Source organism: Limulus polyphemus, unplaced genomic scaffold (assembly GCF_000517525.1).
Source record: "Limulus polyphemus unplaced genomic scaffold, Limulus_polyphemus-2.1.2 Scaffold6784, whole genome shotgun sequence".
NCBI classification, from domain to species: domain Eukaryota; kingdom Metazoa; phylum Arthropoda; class Merostomata; order Xiphosura; family Limulidae; genus Limulus; species Limulus polyphemus.
This window is the reverse complement of record NW_013672394.1, coordinates 28,424-34,740: the sequence shown is the minus strand read 5'-3', so window position 1 is coordinate 34,740 and position 6,317 is coordinate 28,424. Positions and strand designations below refer to the sequence as shown.

Genomic DNA, 6,317 nt, shown 5'->3' with positions numbered 1-6,317 from the left:
TTCCCTCTAGCCTTACACTGCTAAATTATGGACGGCTAGCGCAGATAGCCCAATTTCGCGCAAAGCTACACTAGCAAAAACAAACAAACAAACAAACTCTTCTTTATGAAATCATAACATGGTAAAAATTCATAAGTGTAATTTACTAGTTTGATATGGCTTTGAAATTGAGATTCAGGTGAGGACTGTAGTAAAAACTAATATTTGTAAATTTTGTTTGGGATTTTCTTAGTTTGTTAATAAGTGTTTAAACATGACTGAAACTTGAAACTGATGTATTTATGGCTTCCTTTGTTTTCTATTTAATTGTTTGATGAATGAATCAGGATCTTACAATATGTAAAACAAAAGTTCCATTTCTCCTTTTTTCATATTTTTCTCTTTGCAGGATTGTTAACTGTTGGTGTTGGAAGGCTAGTATTTACGACTAGTAATGCTGACAAGCCTTGAAGAGTGTAGCAACACAATAAGAAATATCATAATACTATTTTGATTATTTATTGTATATGTTTTGTAAGAGGTTAAAGAGCCCTGGAAAGGCTACAGTTTTCCTTTGTTTGTGAGAAGAGTTAATTATTTTACTAATGACATCCAATAATCATGTAACAAAAACAAAAGTTTGAAGTCTTTTTTACCAACTGAGCAGTATTTTAGTTCACTTTATATACACAATGCTATAATTGATAATTTGATCAGAAGATCTATTGTACAAATGTACTAGAAATCCCAAAATCAGTATAATCAGCATAGATACATCTAATACTTGGTTAGTGCAAAATGTAAAGTAAAATAACTTTGGAAAAAACCATCAGTTTCTCAACTTGCTGTTTTTTTCTTTTAATATTCTTTCCAGTAATGCAACTTTTTATTCTTTTTTGTTTAAATGTAAGTTTAATTGCAACTCATTTCACAAAGAATGCTACCATTTTTCAAGCTATCCAAGTTTTTCTCAGTTTGTAAGGAAACAGAGGAGCAGAACAACCCATTTAACCCTTTCAAGGACAAAGCTTCTACCCTGAGTGATTCTCAACCCACTGTAGCAACTAAAAATTCTGGCACAAGTGCAGCTTCATCCCCTTACAATTCACAAAAGGAAAGAGCATGTCAAATTGAAAATCTCATTACTAATTCTGGCGAGGAAGACGATCTCTCATCTGATCCAGCATTATGGCCAGCAGACAGGAAATGAATAATAGAATTTTGGACTCGCAAAAAATATGATTCCAGAACAAAATATAGCAGAGCAAGATAGTTCAGCCTCAAAGAGAGGTATGTATTCAATAGATGTTCAGAGATGCTGTTCACTGAACTTTTTTTAAGATTAAATTTAAAAATGATGAAACAAAAAAAAGAGATTGGTTGATCTATTCTCCTTTTTCTGGAAAAATGTTTTGCTTTTTCCATTCTTTTTAAAGATTCTAATGACTCTTTTATAAAAGGATTCTGCGACTGGTCACATGGCTCTAGAGCTATACAAAACCATGAAAAAAGTAAAGCCCACATTTATTCTGTGCACTGATGGATAGGACAAACTAATAGTGGATTCAAAGTTAAACAATGATTTAAAGTACGAAATATGATATTGGTGGGAGATATTGTGTTGAGTTATTGAATGTCTAAAATTCTTGTGTGGAGGAGGATTAGCACTTAGAGGGGATCGAGAGGAGATTGAAGATTTCAACAATGGCAACTTTTTAGCTGCTTTACAATTTTACAAATTTGATCCATTCTTGGCTAAGCACCTTGAAACGTTTGCAAATAAAGGCAAGGGAATTACCTCATATTTATCCTCTAGAGTTTATGAATAATTTATTCTTTTAATGACTAATTAAAGTTATAAGACAATTGCTGATGAAATTCCTTATGCTAAATACTTTTCAATTATTGTAGATTCCTCACCAGCTGTCTCACACTCAGATCAGTTAGCTATAATATTGTGATACGTGGATTGTTTGGAATTAACCACAAAGCTACACAATGGGCTATCTGTGCTCTGCCCACCACGTGTATCAAAGCATTGTAAGTCCGCAGACATACCGCTGTGTCATGGGGGGGGGGATTCGTGGAGGAAGAAGGTGATTCACAGGAACATCTGTCCAACAATGCATCAAAGCAATCAGAAAAAACAAATCCAGATTTGTTTTCCCTAATGTTGACGTGACATTAAGAATATACTTGTGTCTACCCGTCACAAATTGCAGTGCAGAGAGAGCATTTTCTAAAATGGCTAGAGTAAGAAATGATGTGCATGATTCGATGTTAAATGAATGCTTAAATGCCCTGCCATTGCTCACGATAGAAAGGACATTGCTTAGGCAAATAGATCATGAAGATGTAATTAGAGATTTTGCTTCCGCCAAAGCAAGGAGGAAACAATTTTAGGGCAATGTTTTGGCATTCTTCCATAATGTTGTACAATAACTATATTGTTTTTTTATGTACCTAATTCATTCTTACTTGCCATGTTGTTATTATTATAATCATTGAATTTTAATATATCATCCTTAAAAGTTAGATACATCATATTCTAATTTACCTCGATTAATTAGCTCATATTCTGTTATTAACTTAATATGTATTAATTATAATTAACTTCAAATCTGCTTGTACCCTATTCAAGGGGCCTCGAAAAAGTAAGTGAGCCAAGGCCTTAGACTACCTTAATGCGTGCTTGCTAAAAGGCCTCAAATTACTGGGACAATTTTTATCACCTTCTATAAAATCAGGAGTAACATTACCTACCTTCCAATCTTTTGGTACCTGTATACTGTTTAAGGACTTAAAAAAAATAGTCCCAAGTGGCTCATATATATGATCCTTAACTTCTTTTAAAACCCTTGAGTAAATATTATCAGGCCCAGGAGCTTTATCATTCTTTAGATTTCCCAATTTTTTCTTAAGAAGCTCAAAATTGATGTAATTATATTGTCCTACCTTGTTTTCATCTGTCAACTCTTCAAAATTAAGAATACTGCTTAAATATGCATTAGTAAAAATGGAAGAAAAAGCAGAATTTAATAACCTAGCCATATCCTAATCATCAGATACGAGCCTTCCTTTATCATCTCTCAAGGATCCTACCCCCATCCTAACATTTTGTTTACCTTTACTGTATTTAAAGAAATTCTTACTATTTATTTTTACATGTTCGTCTTGATCAAAATTTATCTTTAAAATTTTTCCACATTTGATCAGTGTCTCCAAATAATTCAGCTGCCCAATTCACAACAGATAATTATTTTTGTATCCCTTCAAAATTTGCTTTTTTAAATTTCTAACAAAATATCATTATTCCTGATCTTCATATTATATTCCCCCTCAGTCTCATAACGATTTTGTATTTGCTTGTAACCTTTAAAAACAGTTAATAATATTATTTAAACAGTTAATATTTACATCAAAGATAAGACTACCTTAAAACAGCAATATAAACCTATGGTGAAGTAGAACACATTCATAATTCAAACAAGCATTAATAAAATAAAATATTCCTACAGTATTCAAGGTATTCTCAAGTTAAACTGATTATTAGGTAGATACAGTTTTTTAGATGGAGGATTGGCAGGATAAAGCACAAAATTTACCTGAGTTTAAGCTATGAAATAAGTAAACTGGACTGGATGTATGATACAAAATGAACTCATCCTTTATTGAATAACAAAGACAAAAATACAGTGTGGATACTTACATGGGACCCTGGTCATCTTTCACTAGTCTCATGAACTCATCAAATGGCTCTCTTCCTTAACTTCCTGAACAATTAATTTATTTGAGATCCTGTGTAGTATTGTTTGAGCATAATGTTTTATGCCTAATGGGAAACATTAGTTTTAACCACACTAATTATCACTACCCCGTATGATTGGTCATTCTCATTAAACGTAGAGGAGGCCATAATCTGGCTTACCATTGAAGAACACTGTTGCATCTACATTTTTGCAGAATGTGTAAAATTAGAAATACCTTCCATGAGCAAGACAGGTATTATCTCTAGAGAATGAAAAAGGCAGCTAGAACAAAGTAAATTTAATGGCTTCCTGAACCATATGTTATAGATTAAAAATAAATGAAAAATTCTACATTAAAACAAGAAGGTACAAAATTTATGATATGTCTCCATACCACATCCCCCCATACACACACACTTGTTTTTGACTTGTCCTCAAGCTGACAATTAAATTTAAGTTGAAAACCAATTAATTTTACACTCATGCCACAATCAAGGAGTGTAATAACTTTCTCTGTCCTTGTAATTGTTTGAATGTAACATGGATAATACAACAATTAACATTGAACTATATACAATAACATACAAATCCAATCTTGTAAAACAATCTTTTAATTTATCCAATCCTTCAAATGAGAATGTAATACGTTGTCCCATCATTTAAAAGGCAAAATCATCTTTTAATTTATAACTTTTAAAAAAATCACAAACTAAGATTGAAATCAAACAGAACTTTTCATTTTCAAATATTAATTAAATATATAAATAAAACAAATTAGAATATTTACACAATACAAAAGAACATATGGAGATCAGTAATAGTAATATTTTGGTTATAAACTTTAAAAAAAGCCAATTTAGAAGGGATGTGACAAGAATTATGTGTCATGAATTGGGCAGCTGAGTTGTTTGGAGACACTGATCAAATGTGGAAAAATTTTAAAGATAAATTTTGATCAAGATGAACGTGTAAAAATAAATAGTAAGAATTTCTTTAAATACATTAAAGGTAAACAAAATGTTAGGATGGGGGTAGGACCCTTGAGAGATGATAAAGGAAGGCTCGTATCTGATGATTATGATATGGCTATGTTATTAAATTCTGTTTTTCTTCCATTTTTACTAATGTATATTTAAGCAGTATTCTTAATCTTGAATAGTTGATAGATGGAAACAAGGTTCGAACAAGATGGCTGCATTAATTCTGAACTTGTTAGGACAAAATTGGGAAGTTTAAAGAGCGATAAAACCCCTGGGTTAGAAAATATTTCGCCAAGGATTTTAAAGGAGGTTAAGGATTGCAAATGTGAGCCACTTGCCATTATTTTTGTAAGTCCTTGGAAGTAATAAAAATTGTCCCTGTAATTATAGGCCTATTAATCCTACATCAGTTGTGGTAAAAGTTTTGGAAAGTCTGATATAAGATGCTTTGCAAAGTCATTTAACAAAGTTTAGAATTTTATTGGATAGTCAACATGGTTTCACTAAGGGAGAATCTTGCCTTACTAATCTTCTAATATTCGTTTAAGAGGTTACTGCTTATGTAGATGAGGGTACAGGTGTGGATGTGATGTATCTGAAAGCATTTGACAAGGTGCCACATAAAAGAATTTTAAAAATAATTATATCTAAAGGTGTGGAGGATAAGTTAGCTAATCGGATAGAGGAGAGACCGGATGGAAGAAAGCGGGGGGTTGTTATAAATGGAGTTCAGTCAAACTGGATTAATGTTACAAGTGGGGTATCTCAGGGCTTAGTCTTAAGACCTTTGCTCTTTTTGATTTACATCAATGACATAGATAAAGGAGTGGTCAATAAATAACTTAAATTTGCTGATGATAATAGGGTCTTGGGTGTTGCTAGCTGTGAAGAGGATGCTGCTGCTTTACACAAAGATTTATATCATTTAGTGAGTTGGGCAAATAAATGGTAGATGGGTTTTAATTATAACAAATGGACATAATACAAATAAAGGGATCTTGGTATAATAGTTGGTCAGTGTCATAAGCCATCCAAGCATTGTGCTGTTGCTAATGAAAAGGCAAATAAGATTTTAGGTTTTATCTACAGAAATATTTAATGAAAGTATTGTGTTCAGTCTTGGGCTCCTTACCTTAGAAAGGACATTGAATTGTTGGAAAGAGTTCAGAGGAGGGTTACTAGAATGGTGCCTGGGATGGAGGGGTTGTCATATGAGGAGTGATTAATATCTCTTAAATTGTTTTCTCTTGAAAAAACGATGAGTTAGAGGGGATCTGATTGAGGTGTTTAAGATTGTAAAGGGAATTGATAGTGTTGATGTATAATATTTTTCATACTTAATGGTAAGAATAGTAGGACTAGAGGACACAAATATAAATTTTGGCAGGGTAGGAGTCATCTTCGGCTAAGACAGTTATATCTTTGTAACAGGGTGGTTGGCCTCTGGAATGGGTTGCCTTTGAATGTTGTGGAGGCAGTAAATGTAAGTGAGTTTAAGAGAAAGCTTGATAACTATATGAATGATAAGGGATGGCTTTAAGATTTTTATTGATTTAATAGTTTTAGTTTAATTTAGAGGATGGGACAGCTGAGATGGACCAATAGATCA

The 6,317-nt window shown here is 32.5% G+C and overlaps 1 long non-coding RNA gene across 1 annotated transcript in view; it reads left to right on the top strand.

Annotated features, from left to right (window-relative positions):
* The window catches only part of LOC106474066, a 7,188-nt gene extending 6,632 nt beyond the window's left edge, over positions 1–556 (top strand). The window contains exon 3 of the long non-coding RNA XR_001291723.2: positions 389–556. This is a non-coding gene — a long non-coding RNA (uncharacterized LOC106474066). The remainder of the gene's footprint in view (positions 1–388) is intronic.
* The last annotated feature ends 5,761 nt before the right edge of the window (positions 557–6,317 follow it).